This window comes from Dermochelys coriacea, chromosome 4, assembly GCF_009764565.3.
Source record: "Dermochelys coriacea isolate rDerCor1 chromosome 4, rDerCor1.pri.v4, whole genome shotgun sequence".
Classification (NCBI taxonomy): domain Eukaryota; kingdom Metazoa; phylum Chordata; order Testudines; family Dermochelyidae; genus Dermochelys; species Dermochelys coriacea.
Genome location: NC_050071.1, coordinates 134070079 through 134089732, shown reverse-complemented (window position 1 = coordinate 134089732; position 19654 = coordinate 134070079). Strand labels below are relative to the sequence as shown.

General features: G+C 40.7%; 1 long non-coding RNA gene across 1 annotated transcript in view; it reads left to right on the top strand.

Moving 5' to 3' along the window:
* The window catches only part of LOC119854930, a 37791-nt gene extending 32313 nt beyond the window's left edge, over window positions 1–5478 (top strand). Inside the window, exons 2-3 of the long non-coding RNA XR_005292687.2 lie at window positions 1938–2022; window positions 3312–5478. This is a non-coding gene — a long non-coding RNA (uncharacterized LOC119854930). The remainder of the gene's footprint in view (window positions 1–1937; window positions 2023–3311) is intronic.
* Window positions 5479–19654: the final 14176 nt, after the last annotated feature.

Below are 19654 nucleotides of genomic sequence, written 5' to 3'. Positions count from 1 at the left end.
AAAGAGCTTTCCTTTTTCCTGTGCATCAAGCAACCTCCTTCAGATCTTCTCCAAACTTATTACTTCTGCTTAACTTTGCAATACTCGGCCTTTCTTGTGTGTCCTTGTGTGATGAAAGATGAGTCATAGCATGAAAAATACAGGAACTTGGTCAATTTAAGTCATATGACTTAAAGGTGATTGGCTCTGTTGCTCAAGAGTTAGCATGAAAGTTTATGCCCAAATTTGTTAGTCTCTAAGGTGCCACAAGGACTCCTCGTTGTTCATACTGGTCTTATAACCACAAGTTGCCAGTTCAGATTTCATTGCGTCCTTTAAACATAAGAGTGCTAATTTCTCAGGAGGTCAGACTAAATGATCAGTGATCCCTTTTGCCGTATCTATGAACCTGCACACAGAACCTCTTAATTTTATTCCCTTTCCCCATGATTTATCTCAGTCCTCTCCTTCCCCAAACACTATGACTGAAATGCTATTGGTGTGGAGGGGCAGGGGGATATTAACTGCCACAAACAAGTTCATATAAGAAAAGGATTTATAATGATAAAATAATTCAGATCGGGCAGACTTACTTGTGATATGTACAACATCTAAAACAAGCTGTATTACAATTGACAAATGCTGCTCCAAGATCTGACTCTTATGTATCTAGACAAATAACTATTAAGACCACTTTCAGTAGTATTGTCTCACTCCCAAGAGGGTTACACTGGCCCCAATGTGAATGTGGTTTTTTGTTTATTGTACTTTTTTAATAATTTCACTTAAGTTTTTCAAGATAGTCAAATAGGGCATCACCCTCCAGTATCTTGCACCTTGTGCAGTCACTTGCACCTGTGCAAAATGGGTGTGAAACACGACAAAATCAGAATTGTCTGTCTGTACAGCCCCAAGAACAACTAAAAGCTTTATGATTCAATGAGCCTGCAACAAAGAGGTGTGTGTGCTGCTTTTAACAAGAACTTCACTGTTGGATCCTATCTATGCCTCTGCCACAGAGTTCTCCTGTGGTGCTGGGCAAGTGACTTAAATCAAACTGGCCACTGATTGTTTGTCCCATAGTTTCTGGGTGCCTGATTTTTTTCCCTTGGGGCTTATTTGCAGAAGAGCTGAGTATTCATCAGTGTAAGTGAAGTCAATGGGAGCTGTGCTTTGAATATGTAAACTGCTATAGAATGCTAAGGGGTCTAAAAAATCGGGTCCTAGTCATATAAAATTGGGCACCCAAAATTAATAGATATGTTTGAGCTTAATCTGTGTCTGAGCTCCCCACCTGTAAAATGGGGATAATAATACTCCCTCATTTCAAAGGGGTGTTTGTGAAGATAAATGCTTTAATATTTGAAAAGCCCTAAGATACTATGAGCACCACAGAAAGATCTGTGAGGAAATTAATAATTTTGTCTCCAGAGCAGGTTTGAATAGTGTGCAGGAAATAAGGTTTAGGAAACACTTTGAACAATGAAGAGAAAACAACATAGAATAGCTGCTCATTCAGTGATCACTGTCCATTCTGTGTACTGAATGAGGCAGGGGGAACTGTAGAAAAAATACGATCATAATTCATATGCTGGGGGGTGGAGGGGAGGGAATTAAGGTTACCCAGACAACCTAAATACTGGATTTTTTTTTTTTTAAATTGAGTCCTTGATTTTGCAACCTTACTATTTTCAAGTAGTTTTGGGTAACCTTACATGCAGTAGAACCCCATTTATCAAATCTAATTGGAACCGGGGCCAGATCAGATAATCAAAAATTTGAATAGTCAAGCGAATGTGTGAAGGGCTTTGCATCTTAAAATAACAGACAGAGTTGCTTTTAAACTAGCTGATCCCATTCCGGAAAAGCAAAAAAACATACTCCCCTTCTTATATACTTAACAGAATATACCAAATGCTAATTCTTGCAAACAATGTCTTGTTCATTTATTTTACAAGGATGAAAAGATTAGACTATTTCAGGAGCGGAAGTGACATCAATTTCCCATATTCCTGTGTGGGTGCTGGTTGTTTGTCCTGTGAGGTGAGCTGGATAATGGAGGGTAGATAAACAGAGTTTTACTGTATTGAGAGAAGGCCTGCTCTCAAAATTTTGCACTGTAAAATGTTTTTGTAACAGTTTGGAGATGCTTCAATAACTCAACTTTTTGAAGTGATCTAAAACTGAACAGGCAAATCCTATGAGGTGTGCACCTCACTTGTCTGTTGCAATAACAATCATATTAATGTTACTACCACTTCTGTTGGTAGTAAATAGTCTCAACTTCCTTCAGAATTTTATTAGCTAGAGTGCATATTATTTCACTGTTACGTTTTTACATAAATAGTTATAGCTGTTTTCAGTCATATAAGTTATAGGATATACTCATCTTAGAAGAGAACATCTGCCACACTTTATGATCATGTTTAATAGTCCTTCTGTTACCTTGGTCTTTGCTATCTTAAACCTAGTAGGAGAAGGAGTTGGGTAGGGCTGGGGAGAAAGCATCCAATTCCTTTAACTTAATTACAGATTGCTTATTTTTGGCACAGCCTAAAGGCCAGGACAAATCCTGGGCATAAATTGGTGCAACTACCATTTGCTTTGGCAGAAAATTTGCCTGCTTAAATTTGGTCCACAAATTCTATATTCTGGTCCAACCACCAACCCAGACTGCTAAGAATTTGTTGTCTATGCAAGAGTTGGTGTAATTCCACAATGCTTTGCACGATGTGTAATCATCTGCACTTAAAATCATAGAATATCAGGGTTGGAAGGAACCTCAGGAGGTCATCTAGTCCAACCCCCTGCTCAAAGCAGGACCAATCCCCAACTAAATCATCCCAGCCAGGGCTTTGTCAAGCCTGACCTTTAAACTTTTATGGAAGGAGGTTCCACCACCTCCCTAGGTAACACATTCCAGTGTTTCACTACCCTCCTAGTGAAAAAGTTTTTCCTAATATCCAACCTAAACCTCCCCCACTGCAACTTGAGACCATTACTCCTCGTTCTGTCATCTGCTACTACTGAGAACAGTCTAGATCCATCCTCTTTGGAACCCCCTTTCAGGTAGTTGAAAGTAGCTATCAAATCCCCCCTCATTCTTCTCTTCCCTTCCTTTGTCCTACCCTATCCCCAAAAATGTTATAAATGAGACATGCTTGTTGACTCTTCTGCTTCAGAGCACTTGTACATAGTGCCTCTCAGCAGCAGCCATGGTGAGTATGGCTCACCAGGGGTTAGGGAAATGAGAAAAGGTATTGGTCAGTTGCCTGAAACTATGAGTAAAGGACAATGGTACTGAACACCGGCATTATTTTCATTTTCCACAGGAGATGGTGATTTTTTTTGCTCGTATCTCATTCCTGAAGATAACAAAGGCACTGAAAGCACAGCTGCTACTAGTGTCCCAAAGCCATCCAGCTCTGTATGCTGCTAGCCTGTTTACTGCAATGTTTATTGCTGTAGTTACTGCTGGCTGACTGTGGGGAAGTGATCTACTGGGGAGGAAGAAAGAAGGCTGCCATCCTAGAAACCTTCGGGAAAGGATTTCAGAGTACCTCCATGAATGTTTCACCGAGATCTCTCCAGAGGATTCAAGGGACATCCCTGTGTTCATAAATTGTTCCACATGCCCCCTAATTCCACCGGAGAATGAAAAGCAGATAATGCTATTTCTCTTTCTTATACTGCTACCTCTTCCAGTATGAGTAAATTAATTAAAAGTCAATAGCTGTGACCTGCTAAGCTGGGGACAGTACATCATTTTAATGGAAAATACATTCACAAAAGTACCTGAGATTCCTTCCCCTGCTTTGGGCTCCCCTGTGCTTGACTGCTAGGACTGACTGGACTGTGGTGGGGTCTCAAACAGGTCCTGGCTTGTGGAATAGCTGCCCCCCAACCAGTTGCGTGTCCCACTTTCTCCTTCTCCTCCTCTATATTCTCCTCAACCTCACTGTTCTCACACACTCACACTGTTCTGTGTCTCAGGCTTCTCATAAGTATCCATGGTGGTGTGGGGGGTAGTAGTTGGGTCTCTCCTAAGTATGGCATGCAGGTCTGTGGCTTGGCACTGGATTGACTGTTGGCCTCCCTGGCCTCTTGGTATGCCAAATGCAGTTCCTTCACTTTTGCGTGCACATTGTTGCTAGTCCCTATCTTACTCCTTCTCCTGTATCCCCTGTGTAATCTGCTTGTAGATGTCCGCATTTCTATGGCTGCTCCATAGCTGTGCTTGAACAGTCTGTACTCCTCACAGGCCCAGGAGATCCAATATCTCCTGATTACTCCAAACCGGAGCATTTAGCCAGTAAGGGCAGTTACATACAACAATGGAGAACTGCTAGCTGTGTTCACCAAGCTGGACTATCAGGGAAAGGCACTCCAAAAATTTGGGGGGAGCTTCAAAGAGGAAGGGGCCTTTTGGTCTCTGGGACCCTTGGGCAGTGGAGTTTACAATTGTTACCAGAGCGGTCAGGGTCTGGCATAGTGGGACAGCTGCTGGAGGACTATTACAATCGACATAAATAATGCAGCATCTTCATTTGCACTGTGTTAACCTCTGTACATTGACCATGGCTCAATGCCGCTTGGGAAGGTGGTGGTACTGCATTACTGTAATGTGCCACTTAAATCAGTGGGAGAGACATCTTAAGTGTAGACAGATGCACCACCAGATCGACACACAGGCCATTTATGTCCATCTAACTTTGTAATATAGACCAGGCCTCAGTGTGTACTCCTCATATGTACCAAATCTCAAGATGATGTATGATTCCTTATGAAATTTAAACAGACCTTGCTTCCTAGGGTTCTTGTAACCACCTTCTCATTTAAGCTTAATTATATATTACTGGCTCATTTTAAAGTGATACCATATTTTTAAATTATGCCTCATCCTTTTGCTAGTGTTGAACAGAAGCAACTAAATGGGAAAAGCAGACTATTAAAACAACACTTAATACTGACAAACTGATAAATACCCCACATGCTAATCATTAGAATTGCTGTTCAGCTAATAAGCCTTATCAGTGCTACTTATGTTTGCATATTTGCTTGTTTTAAATGTGACCTGTCCACTTCTCTTTACCATTAACTAAAGGCAAGCACCATAAATTAGCACAGAAGAGTGTTTTCTTCCAACCTCTCTCTTTAGTTATACATTTCTAGGACTGGATTATTTTTTAAAAAAATAACTTAGCATAAGCCTAACTCTGCTCCGATTGAAGTCAATGGGAGTTTTACCCTTCAATTCATTGGAAACAGATCAAAACTAAGTGGTTTTGAAAACATGCCAACACTTGTCTATCATATACCCAAATGGGAAATGCTAAAGCAAGCAAGGCCATTACAAACAGCACTGGATTTGGACCAAAAATAGGCTGGGAGAGGACAATTAATTGGGGGTGGTGTCATACAGTAAATCTGGTTCAAGTCAAATACCTCTTGATAGCTCACACAATTTTGTGATCAATGTCTCAGTCTTCTATTGTTGCTTATTTCCTGCCCCCAAAATATTGTATATTACCAAAGAGATTGCAAATCCCATTTACTGAGTTTACAAAAGGGAAACAAGATAAGTAGTCAAAACATACTCATCTAGATTATTGTATAGATTTGGTTCTCTACCCCCAAATTATGCTGTAACTGATCTCTATCTGTCTCTCTCTGCATCACACTGACCAAGAAAGAAAATCTCCAGATTAGAGTAAAGGTAAAAATGTCTTTTTCTTCCCCTCCCCCCACCCCACGTATACATGAGCAGAAGAAATAATACCTCAAATAGGACTTTACACAAAGTCCATTGAAACCAATGGAAATACTCCCATTCACTTCAATGGGCTTTGAATTAGACTCATTGTTAAAGGTCTTTTGTTTTGCATTTATACACGAGATCTCAGAATGGGCAAGCATATCCAGAGAATGAATGGATGGATTTGCATTATTAACTGAATCTTTATTGAGATGTATACAAGTGGCACATAATGAATGATTGATTTTCCTTTTGTTTTTTAAATAGAAAAAATATCCTAGGAGATGTATGCAAATGTTCCCTTTACTAAAAGGGAAAAAGCCGTCTTTAAATAGATGAAGGCCAGTCTTCGGATAACAATCCATCATGAGTAAGACACTTTTGAAAGTCTGAGTGTCTTAAGAGCTCAAATCCCATCAATAATCTTACCATCACTGTAGCATCTTCATGGCACTGTCACCTGTGACTAGAGATTGTTGAGAGCCTCCGTTCTTGAGGACCCAATAGGAGAACTCTTCTAGGGACCTGATTTACAGAAGGTGAATTCTCAGAACTTTCTGAAAATTGGGCCCAATGTGTCTCAAGTTGGGCACCCAAAAGTTGGAGACACCCAACCTTGCTAGTCACTTTTAGAAATCTTTAGTGCCTAAGAAATTCTTTTTATGTTAATTTGATTTTGATATCCTGTAATCAGCCTTTGCTTTTTGCAAGAGTTGCATACCTTAGTCTAATCTTAGTTGTTGGGGTTTTTGTGTGGATGCTGTTGGTGGCCAATGATATACCGGAGGACAGACTTGATGATCTTGTGGTCCCTTCTGGCCTAAAATTTTATGACTCTAAGACATGAATAAAAGTCCAGTCCATGCTTACAGAATCTTGGACTCTAACAACCACTCTGCCGGATGGTATTAGAGCACCTTCCCTGTCTGAAGGTAGTGAGGACATGCTGGTTAAAAGTGAACCGTAGGGTATAGAAATTTCATTCTCGTATAAAAATTCAGCGATAACAGCACGCTCTTGGTTCAAGAGCTGACAATAATAGACATAGGAGTCCATTGACAATGATCGCCCTAAAGTAAAATCTTTTACGCTGTATAGATACAAGCATGAGTTCTCTCATATCCTCCTCTAGCTCTTTAGTCTCTTCCTCCTCCTCCTCCATTTCTCTGTTTTCTTTTAGTGCTTTATTGTGACTTTCTGTTCTGCATCACTTGAATTCTTTAGAAAGTTGTCCAATTTGTTTTAAATGATCTGCTCTAGTTCAACCACAAGCTATGGGCAGGTTTCAGAGTGGTAGCTGTGTTAGTCAGTATCAGCAAAAACAACGAGGAGTCCTTGTGGCTCCTTGGAGACTAACAAATTTATTTGGGCATAAGCCTTTGTGGACTAAAACCAACTTCATCAGATGCATGGAGTGAAAAAAACAGTAGGCTCTGTGTGTGTTTGTCTTTGTGTGTGTGTGTGTATTTTTATATATATATATACACAAAATATAACTACAGCACATGAAAAGATGGGAGTTGCCTTACCAAGTGGGGGGGTCAGTGAGCAGGATGCAGAAAACACTGGGTGAGGTTCTATGGCCAATGTTATGCAGCAGGTCGGGTTAGATGGTCACAGTGGTCCCTTCTCATCTTAAAATCCATAAATATTTAGGCTGGGGAAATACCTAAAGTACCTTTAAAAAAATTCAGCCCTAACATTTTAGTGTGTCTATTTGGTGGTTTTCTTGTGGCACCTTCTTAAAATTTCTTTTACTGCTCATGGAGGAAAAATCTTTTTTTTTTTTCTGCAGCTATTAGTATGTAGGAACCAGAAAGGCCTCCAGCTCCTGTACAAGAGAGAAAGGGACTCCTACTGATATTGAACCAAATTTATGTCTGTGACCTGGCCCTCTTGTGCCACTCCAGAACAGGAGATGCAACATTTCCAGATGTCCAAAGCTGGGGACTTTCTCCAGTGTGGGGAAGTCCACAGCTGTCACTGAGAAAGCATAGATAGCTCTGGCATTTCTACAGTGCCTTTACGTAATGGGGGTCCTGGTAAATGACTAAGGCTTCTAGATGCAACAGTAATCCAAATAATCATGCTATTAATTTCTGTCAGACTCTGGCTGAGCATTAGTGTCAGGGCAGACGGAAGTGTAGCTAGGTCAGAGATCCCCAAACTGTGGGGCACGCCCACTGGGGGGCATGGAAGAATGTTTGGGGGTGAACATGACTGGAGCCCAGGACAACCCCCATGGGGGCAGGAAAGGAGCGCCACCCAGCTCTGCTCCTGGCCCCGGTTGCTGACCCTCCACCCCGAGCTGTGGCCCCATTCCCAGCCCTGGGGGGAAGGGGTTGGTAGATGGGGGTAAAGGGGGTATGACCCTGACAAGTTTGGGGACCACTGACCTAGATTATTATTACATTCTGCCTACTCTCTGCTGACATAGGGGGTTCTCTGGTGCCATAGCAGCCAGCATATTTTTGAACAGCTCTAGGTCTTCTGTAATATGGGTTGGAACCATAGTAGAAGCAGGAACCAAACCTTTGTACACTCCCCACCCCCACAGGCAACAGCTGCTTTTGAGAATATAGGCCAATAAGAGGGCACTGAGCATAATTTAAACATACAACTGTTGAGCCTACCAGGCTGTTCCAACTAAATCCAAACTGGGTCCATTATCCCTCAGTAGCAAATGCAGTAGAAGAATTTTGTTTTCTAGTTGAGAAGACTTTATAAAGATGAGAATGGAGAAGCTTCTGAAATTTTGCCTATTAGAAGAGAATAATAATAAACACGTCTCAACCCTTGTGCAAATGCACATTGAAATGACGTATTTTAGAAGCTAGCCCATGATCTGTTTGATTCACTCAAACTTGACATGAGGAAAAAAAAAATTAGCTGGAGACTGAACAAACACTGTTCAATAATTTAGTACTAAGATCTTCAATATAGGGCTAGAATTAGATTACAGTTCTCTGTGTGCCTGTACTGCATGCTAAATTTGAAGACCAGGTTAGCAGAGAAAAGTGAAATGCCTCCTGAGCTGTGGTAATGGACAGAGAAATATCAGAGGAGACTCTGAACAGGTACTGTTTGAGCTTATAGCCTCAGCAGTTGGAAGAATGGACTCCCTAGGGAGCAAAGGAAATGTCACTTCCAACATATGAGGTGAAAGAAGGAAGACCTGGAACTCTGTGTCTTAATATGTCCTTTCAGTTCCCCTACTCAGAATGAAATGTATTAAATCACTCGTATAGTCCCTACTTTCTTGTAACAAGGAGGAAGTATAATTAGTCTTGCAATTTTTCCTTCTTTCCTAAAGTTCCTAAATATGCCATAATTTATGCAAAGTTATCAGATTGTCCATTTTTTGGCAGGTTGATGTCTGCATGTGTAACTTACTAGTGTGTAACCCAATCCACAGAGGTTATGAACTGATAACAGTCCCACCTACACAAATTTGATTCTCTCTCAAGTTATAGCAGCTTGTGCATTTTTAGCTCTGGAGGTCCCTGATTTAATCCCTGGTGTATTGGCTAACATGGTGGCTATCACACATGCCATAGCTACGTGTTTACACTAAGGGCTCAGGTGTTGGCAAAGCCAGCTAAGGGATTGGTATACCTATTTCCTATTAAATCTCTAGAAAGTTTTTAACATCAAAGTCTTAAATCATCAGTATGAATTTCACACACAATTTTAGACCTATTCAGTAGAACCAGAACTGGTTCATGAACTCTCTTGCTTTTGTGAAGAATTCAGGACATGTGGTACACAACTAGGATCCTCTATTTTCTTGCTAGGCTTATAATTATCTATGCATCTATGTAATGCATATTGCAAGCCTTATGCTCTGTGGATTATCTTCTAGTTCAGGGTAAACTGAGTAGGGAGAAGACACTTATACAGCTCTAGCTCAGTTTAACTACTAATACTATTCTCATATAAAAGAATCTTTGCCCAATGGCTTTTGTCTCTTCACTCCTGTAAAGCAGCTCAATGTTTTCAATTCCCATTGTTGATCTGTCTGTGTAGTCACATCTGTTTGTATATTTTATATTGCACTCACTCATCATCATGTTATCCAAAGGCCTTAAAGATTCTAGTTGTAACTGTAATATCTGTACCTCACTGCATTCTGAGCTTGTCCCTGCATGGGAAAAGGTGAATTTTGCCACTCATTCTAAAGGGGATGATATTCAGTCATTCAGATCTCTTGCAGAAGTAAATCCCATGCTGAGTGTAACCAGCTTTGGTCATAGCACACCAGCTGCTTAGCCATTGTCAATAAGTTTGTAGGCATCACAGAAGAACTGAGTTTTAAGGAGAGACTGGAAAGAAGGTAATATAGTGGCCTTGCAGATTATTACAGTCAGTTTCTGCCATGTATAAGGCGTGGCATAAAAGAAAGTGCAAAGATGTTTGAAAAGTAGGTAAGAGAGGTCGGCATCATTGGTGGAGAGAAGGCAGCTGTCAATATCTTGATAGCATCTAAGAGATGAGAGACAGAATGGGGCTAGGTCGTGAAGAACCTTAGAGTGAAATAGTTTATGAATGACATAGTGAAAAATGAGGATCCAAGGTGGGATGCTAAGGAGGGGAGTGGTTCAGCCAAGGAGGAAGTCAAGAAACTAATTCATCGTCATTCTGAATAGACTGAGAGACAGAGATGGGAAAATTAATTTTGAAAGTTGGTTCCAATATTAGGGATATTACCTGTTCCCAGCGTTACCCCCTTTATAATGAGCCTCCTGATATTTGAACTTGTTTCTGAAAGCCTCATCCTGGAGTCATGTTATTTTGTGACAATCTCATCTTTAATTTTTTTTTTTTAAAGTAAGCTTCTAGCCCTTGTGACTGCATGGTAAAGCTTATAATCATGAAACCTCGAAAAACAGGAGGCCACTAAAAGGATCCCAACATTTATTACCCTCATAATCTTATGATTTTGTGGCCTGACTCATGGATTTTTTGGATGCTTGGGGTTGGCAATCCTGTGCTCCAGCAATGTTCCTATACTTAAAGTAGGGAATACCTCTAGAACTGGTAATATCCCTAGAAATAGAATGAACTTTTAAAGTGCATCTGCTGTACTTTGTTACCTCCAGGGCCGGCTCCAGACCTTTTGCTGCCCCAAGCGGCCAAAAAAAAAAAAAATCTGCCAAACAGAGACGGGGAATCCTGCCCGCCGAACATGGAGGTGGAGTGCTGGTGCAGCCGCCAAATTCCCGCCGAGCGTGAAACGCACTGTGACGGAGCAGCTGCCAAATTCCCACCACCATCAAGGGTGGTTTGCCGCCCCAGAACCCAATGTCCTGCCACCCCTTTACATTTGCAGCTCCAGTCACCTGCTTGGTTCGCTGGTGCCTGGAGCTGGCCCTGGTTACCTCTACACGCGCACACGCTCTAAAATTAAAATATTAAGAGGCTCTCCCCTCCGCTCTTTTACTTTTTCAGTTCCGTAGACATGCATCCTGTAATGTCTAATAAGCTCCCAGGATCCAAGTTGGTCACAGAGGAGGCATTTTACTTTTACAGTAGAATCTCGGGATTATGAACGCCTCAGGAATAGAAGCTGTTCATAACTCTGACTAAAACATCATGCTGGTTGCTTCAAAATTTACTACTGGACATTGACTTAATACAGCTTTGAAACTATACTATGCAGAACAAAAATGCTGCTTTCCCTTAATTTTTTTAGTAATTTACGTTTAACAAAGGATCGTTCTGTACTTGTTTTTCTTTTTGCCTGATTGGGTACTTCCAGTTCCAAACGAGGTGTGTGGTTGACTGGTCAGTTTGTAACTCTGGTGTTTGTAATTCCAGGGTTCTACTGTACCACCTGTGAGAGTACCCAGCTCAATCTGAGCTTGCTCAGGTTTCTGGATGTATCCATGTCATAGTGAGCATGCTCGGAGGCTTACCACTTGCATTAGTATGAGGGTTAAAGACTGCCCTCTTCAGCAGTCATCAGAGTAGCAGCCGTGTTAGTCTATATCCACAAAAAGAAAAGGAGGAATTGTGGCACCTTAAACTAACAAATTTATTTGAGCATAAGCTTTCGTGAGCTACAGCTCACTTCATCAGATGCATGCAATGGAAAATACAGTGGGGAGATTTAATCCCCCCCACCACTGTTCCTCACCCGTTCTTGTCAACTGCTGGAAATGGCCCACCTTGATTATCGCTACAAAAGGTTTTTTCCCTCCCACTCTCCTGCTGATAATAGCTCACCTTACCTGATCACTCTTGTTACAGTGTGTATGGTAACACCCATTGTTTCATGCTCTCTGTATATATAAATCTCCCCACTGTATTTTCCAGTGCATGCATCCAATGAAGTGAGCTGTAGCTCACGAAAGCTTATGCTCAAATAAATGTTAGTCTCTAAGGTGCCACAAGTACTCCTTTTCTTTTTTCTCTTCAGCAGTGCATCTCAAAGACCTTAGCAAGGAGGTTAGTATTGTCACCCCTGTTTTATAGATGGGGGAAACAGTGGCACAGAGAAGTGAGGTGACTTGCCCAAGATCACTGGCAGAGCTGGCAACAGAACCCAGATGGTTTTAGTCTCAGGCCAGTGCTCCATCTACTAGCCCACACTGCTTCCCAATGTGTTGTGTTAATTTGGGCTAGGAACTTTGAAAAGCTTTACGTAAGTTAACACTATTGAAGACACACTGATTAATTGCTAATCTTAGGGGCGGGGGTGGAAGTGTGTTGGAAGTAGCTAGGTAATGTTTCTCATCTGTGTACAGTACCTTTTAAATGTCTAGGAATCTGCAGAAGCAGCTGCCATTTTGTGTTTGCTGAGATGCAGAATGTGACAGAATGTCCATATAACCCACTGGAAGATGGGTGTTGCATGCTTCTCCCCGCCCACCCGCAGAAGATAGGCTCTCTGTGTGGTTGTGTCAGACTTCTTCCCCATTGATTTCAAGCTGTAGCAGCTCATGCTTTTAGCTCTGGAGATCGCCAATTCAATTCCCAGTGCATCCGCCAAGATGGTGGCCGTCTCACTGGCTTTCTTTCTTATGCTGAGTTTATATTTGTCATTTTTAGCTATTTTCCTTTCTCTAGTGAAACTTATCTAGACTGGAGTGGGAGTTCATGCTGGGTCCTAATAAAAAGCAATAGCTAAAATGGCCACTCTACAATGCAAAATGGATCTGCAGAGATCTGGAGGGATCATACATGAACTCTTCAGTAAAATTAATTGCAGACCTAGCTATGGATACCAATCCTTAAGGTAATAGCCAGAAAATAATATCAGTTGGCAGTGGGAAAATAGAGAAACAACTGAGCATTTAAAACATTAATCCATACATTTCAAAATATAGTTCAGCTGAGCCAGAGGTAGAGGTCTTATCGAGGTCTAGGTGCATGGCTTGTGCAGAAAGAGAAGCCAGACACATTTGCATTACGATCCCAAACTCCTTGTTATCCAAAGCAGTATTATGTTGCCTGGCGTCTGTTAAATTCATTGAAACTGAATTAAAGGTAAATTTACATTTCATTTGCAAAAATGCAATTTAAATTACATTAAACACCTTTTCTCGATCACTGAAAGCCATCCTCCAACAATATAAGAAAAACTGAAGCTAGACTGTATGTGCCAATAGAATGGAAAATGATAGGGGTGGTCATTTTATATCACATAAAAGTTCTGCTAAAACAACCTATTATTTTGTTACCCTAATATACCCTACTCCTCCCAACCACTTGTTTTTTCCCTTTTGAATGGTGAGCTCTTTGGGGCAGGGACTGACTGGTCTTATGTAGTTGTCCTGTGCCTAGCATATGGGGGCCCTATTCTGGCTGAGGCCTCTAGGCAGTAGTGCAATATAAATACCTTCGTTATACGGTCACTGGAGAGGAAGAGATGAATGGGAACTCTAGTGGACATGCTCTAGGAACATCATAACACAACTGACTTGTTCCTACTCGCCTAATAATTTCCTTGTGAGACTTCTTCATTCTGATTAAGGCTTCATTCCCAAGAAAAGCTGCTTAACTGAGTAGCTGCTAATCTGAAACAGGCTCCTTCCAACCATCTTTGCAGGGAAGAGTGGCTTGGATTTAAACTAACTGTAATATGAAAGCTTGTAAAGTTTCATAGCATGTTTCAGGCTCATTTTAAAATTAAACTACTATGGGCAAAAACAAAGTAGGGCTATGTGTTTTGTTTGTTTGCCCCTTCCCTCCCCCACCCCCAAGGAGAACTTGAAAATCCAGTGGAGCACAGGGAAGAGTGTTAATGAAGAGGGAAATGCCAGGGGAGCAACTCAACTTACTACTGGCTTTTATTTTATGTATGGGGAAATGATTCTGGAAAAAAAGTACCTGATCTGAGCTTCCAACAAACATTCATCAAGGGAAGAGAGCAAACCCAAAGGTGCGCACCTATTACATATTTTTAATTTATTTATGGTTTTATCGGAGATGGGTGTGGGGAGCTGTTTTCTGATGCTGGTCAGGTGGCTTTGAGTTCAAGGCTGAATCAGGGCTAGGGTTTAGGTTCAAATTTGACGGCAGCAAGTTTCACAAATCAGCCATGCCTGGAATACATCGATCATCATGAGTAGAAATCTTTCAGGAACGTCTGTTCTTATGTTGGCCACTTTTGAACCAGAACTAGAAACAGGTCCCTGGATCAGACCAGAGCCAAAGCTACAGGAATGGATTCATGCTAAGGGATGTGAAGATGCAGATAAGTTGAAGGAAGAATGCTTCTGTCAACCTGGTGACCATTAATTGGGAAAATGGAGTTCCTACAGCAATAGGGGAAAAAAACCTTCCATCATTGTAGTCTGTCTCTATAATACAGTGGTATGGCGGCATAGCTCTGGCACTGTAGCAGCATCATATAGACATGGCCTCAGTATTACATGGTATGCATATCAATCAGTGGTCGCCAGGTTCTTCCTTCAATTTAGCTGCATCTCCATCAAGGGTTAGGCTGGCATAACTGTCACTATGGGGTGTGGATTTTTCATACTCCTGAATGCCATAGCTATGTCAACCTAAGTTTTAAGTGTCAACCAGGCCTTAAATTGATGTCCAGATTGACATTGGGTTACATGAGCAACCAAATGTGATGGTGTTTTGATGTCCCATTCTGTAGACCATATTAGAAAATTGTTCTCAGGGTATGAGTTCTGGTCACAGAAAGCGAGAGAGAGAGAGAGAGACTATTTTTAAAAAGAACCTTTTACAGAGACTGGGGGACTGGAGCACTTGGTTAGATATATCTATAGTGAAGGACCATAACCTTCCCACATTACCTACATTCATAAAGAGTAACAGCACTTTCCAGCACAAGACTGAAGCTTGGAAGTATGGGAGCAAACACAATTTTCTACTGGTCCTGGGTATGTGTTGAATCCACCTGTTTCTCATCTCAGATATACTTTATTTACTCCTTGGGGCACAAACTGTGTTTTCATTATAGCTGTGTCCAGCACCAGGCATAATGGAGCCCTGATTGTGTGCTCTTCCATGAGAGAAATAAGTGCACTCACTGTACCACATAAAGAAATCAATTCAAATTAAGACTATATGTTGTGAAAATTAACTCTTGACCAGGCATCATAATGTGACAGTATGTCAGCTGCCATCTTGGTCAAAGTGTCGGGGGTTTAACCAGAGGTGAAAGTAATCTGGTATGGTATGGTATGCCATGCTGGACAGGACTGTACCGGCTTTCCCAGCTCTTCCACTCCAAAACCTACAATTAATGATTTTGTCTTAGGGGAAGGTAATAACTCTATAATGGTTCAACGGTTTAAGATTGTGATTAAGTTTGGGTGCATTTATTCATTTATTTAAAAAATCTTTTAAACTTAAATTAGCAGTTCAACCACATTGAAAATTACATTTTACATAGTGTGAGGTAAGCCTCGTTTTTCAACATATAATGCTTTTGCCCTCAGACTTCTCCTTTCATTCAAAGTCTTCAAAGCACTTTATAAAAATACACCAAATAACAATATGCCTGTGAGTTACCTAGCTACAGATCACTGTACCCCTTTTAGCAGAAGGGTAGAGGGAAGCTTAGATAAGTTATCCCATTATGGGTCAACAGTAGAACTAAGAATGGAGCCCAGGAGTCCAGAATTCTTTCATGCTCTAACCATTAGCACACACAAGGCTTATCTTCACTACCAGGGTAAGTGGACCTAAGTTCCGTTATTCCAGCTATGTGAATAATGTAGCTTATGTCAACTTATCCCTGTGTCTTCACTGCGCTGCATCGACGGAGACGCTCTCTCTCCTATCAACTTACCTTACTCCTCTTGGGGAGCTGGAGTACCAGATTCAACCAGAGAATGCTCTTCTGTCAATTTAGCATTCACTGGACCCGCTAAATCAACACCCACTGCATTGATTGCAGCATTGATCTTCTTGGTAGTAAAGACAAGCCCATAGAGATGCAATGTATAACTATAGCAGATTTTATATGCAGTGGCTACTAATCTTAGCCCATGTGTAGTAATGATTTAAGATATGATACATATTCTGCATGGAGGGAATAAAACTCTAACTAGAAGAGGGGTAGACTGGATAATCTCAAATCTTTTGCACTCTGCTTGGCATGATTCTGTCCCTGAGATGAAGATGCTAGTCTTTCCTCCATAGAGCTCAAATCACTTTACAAAGAGTTAAGTATCATCATCCTCATTTTGCAGTTGGAGAAACTGAGGCACAGAAAGGTGAAATGACTTTGCCTGAGGTTATGGAGCAGATCAGTGGCAGAGCTACAAATAGAACATATTGTGAATCCCAGACCAATGCTTAATACACTGGATCACAGTGCCTGGCCTTGGAAATAAAAGGAATCAAAGTTATGTTTCATTTTATCTGTGAGCCATCCCATTTTAGCTACATTATATCCTAGGCTAGGTTCCACTTGGGGTCAAAGACTGGAACTTTTTTCTTGTAAAAAGAAAAAAAGTCAGTTACCATTAGTAGTCACATCTCTTTCTTCCCCAGATAGGTTTCAATGAAATAATACGAAATACAGTGTATCTCCAGTTAGGAAATTTGCCCTCAAACATTCAGCCAAAAATATTTTAAGTGACTTAGGGCTCCACAAAAGCCACTCTGCTCTTTTGCAAATGGTCATTCAGTCAAAGTATGTAGGTGTCCAAGAAAACAGATGCATTTTCTAAGCATCTCATTGCAGACCCAAAGCCATTCAAACAAAATCTGATAAGTTTTTCAAAGGGTGTGCGTTCTGTCAATTTAACGCAATAATATGATTTAGAAATAAAGAAGCGTGGGGAGGGAAGCTTTTGTATTGAGGATATTAAATTGAATAATGTGTGTAGTGTTTGGTTTTAGAATTTTATTACAAGAGAAACTGAACTGCTCAAGATAACTATTCCAAACCTTTCAGAATTATCTGGTCTGTAAACAGTGAAGGAAAAGCCTGCTTGTGTTCCATACAATTGTTTTGTTTGGTTCCTAGAAATGTGAGATAAGAGCTTCATGGTGCTTTGCTTGCTGGGACTGTAGTTCTTCCCTCTTTTAATTTGTTGCCATTTGTGAAAATATTACAGTATGCCTCTCGGGAGGGAAAAAATAAATGGGAACATACACTTGCAATCTCAATAAAGATGTATTTAATCCAGGTACAGAACAATAGTTTGCATCCCTGATGAGAGCAGATTACTTTCACATTTTACTTAATTTCACATTTTTAAATGAGAAAAGCAGCACTGTGTTACCCCCGAGTTATGTTTGTTGATTTTTCCACAGTGTGTTTTGTTTTTAGGGCAAGTATGTGCCTTCCTCACTTCAATAAATGCATCGATAATAGAACTAACTGAGCTCACATGGTGCTGCAGACTCTTCTATTTTAGCTTCAGAAGAAGTATGTGCAAAAGGTGGAAAGGAATGGGAGTTGTCAAAAGTTGTCTCCCCTAGCAAATTACATGATTTTACAAAAAGAAAAGGAGTACTTGTGGCACCTTAGAGACTAACAAATGTATTTGAGCATAAGCTTTCGTGAGCTACACGTCATCGATGAAGTGAGCTGTAGCTCACAAAAGCTTATGCTCTAATAAATTTGTTAGTCTCTAAGGTGCCACAAGTACTCCTTTTCTTTTTGCGAATACAGACTAACATGGCTGCTACTATGAAACCAATGAATTAGATGGGGCTTAAGTGCTTACCTAATTAGGTGCTTTTGAAAGTACTACCAGAGAGCTATCTGCATCTTTAGACATCTACATATCTGTCCCTCAGGGTCAACAAGGACTGTTGTATTTTACACTGTCAGCTGGTCATTGTTAACCCTATGATTCAAGCCCCAAACTAGTGAGAAAAATCTCAAAGTGGGCTGTGCAGGCAGCAAAAAGTGTACCCAGAGGAAGGACAAATTATGTTTCTGGGACCGCGCACACAAACTGCAAAACCTCCCACTAAAGCATGCTGGTGCAATTTCTGCCAATCTCCCCTGCCCCCATCCCTCTTCCCCCCAGAAAACCTACTGGAGAGTAACTTGCAAGGCCAAAATGTAACACACATAGTTCTAAACCTGCTACATTTGATCCAGTGGCCACAAAATTGGAAGATTCAGGGGGTGTCAGATCAAGACCTTCATGAAAACAAAACACCACTTGGTTCTTTCATCTTCAATTGTAGCAGATTTTGTAGGCGAACTCAAGTTAACCCTTGATGGTAAATATGTATATTTGTTTGTGAAGTGATTGTGCTGTTAACAATTAGCACAAGACCTATGCTACCATTAACCAGGCTAACGTTAACTGTTTCAATGAACAGCATTTAAAACATAATAAAAATGCTTGTAAAATACATTCTTTTAAAAAAAGAAAGCAAGCCCTGGGATTAAAACAAAAATGTGGCACGTGCTCCAAAGTCCACTGAAATCAATGGGAAGAGTCAATGGGCTTGGAATCAGGACCTAGAAGAACAAAACATTGACATTGCTTATGCTGTCAGTCAGTACACTGCCAGTGCAGGAACTTGCGTATGAAGAGTTTGAGCAGCAAGGTCACGAATCCTGGATCATTGTTACTTAGCATTTCACCCCACAAGCAGCAGCCTGTGTTTGACCTTTGGGACAAAAACATCATAAGCATTCTGTGATCGAAGGCAAGTGCTTAGCCATGAAAACTTTACTCTCCTGACACTGTATGAGCAACTCCGCAATAGCCTGAGGATCTTCCCATTCTAGGCTCTATGCCTTGTCCCACAGGCTGACATGATAGATGAGAAAGATTTGGCATAGCATATGCAGGCAGATCCTTAGGCTATTGCAAGCTGTCTTGCAGAATGTCAGGAAGCCCTTATTTTTTTAATGCAACATGTCCCCAATTTAGGCCTGGACATATTTGCTGAAAGTGAATAATCTCCCTTAACAGGAAACCTATGCATAATAGAAAGAAAACTATTATTCAGAAATGAACCCTCCATAAAATATGCATGCAATTAAGGAGTGAAATATTGAACAGTACACTTATATGGAGCAACACAATAATCCCACAGCCAGTAACTCGTTTTCAGAATATTTATCTTTTCTAATAAAGCCTATGACCATGTATAAAATATTAAAAACTGTTTTAACTTCTTTCATCTGGGTTCTTTTAAAAACATTTTTCCATCTGTTTTATGGTGCATACAGGGCTATTAACATAACTTAATAGGAGGCATTTGCACCATCAAAGCCATATTTTTTAAATTTTTTTTATTATTATTTTTAGAAATGTCTTAATTTTACCATTCAGCTCTCATTTTCAGTGGATTAGAGCCTGAACTGCTGTTTTTACTCGCCAAAAGTACTTTACTCACTTATCAAATTGTCAACAACTCACCAGTGTTCTTCCACTAATGTCAGCCTTAGTTCTTCACTTTTCCCTCAATCACCCATCAAGCCATGCTGCCATCTCACCCACCCACAGGTGAATC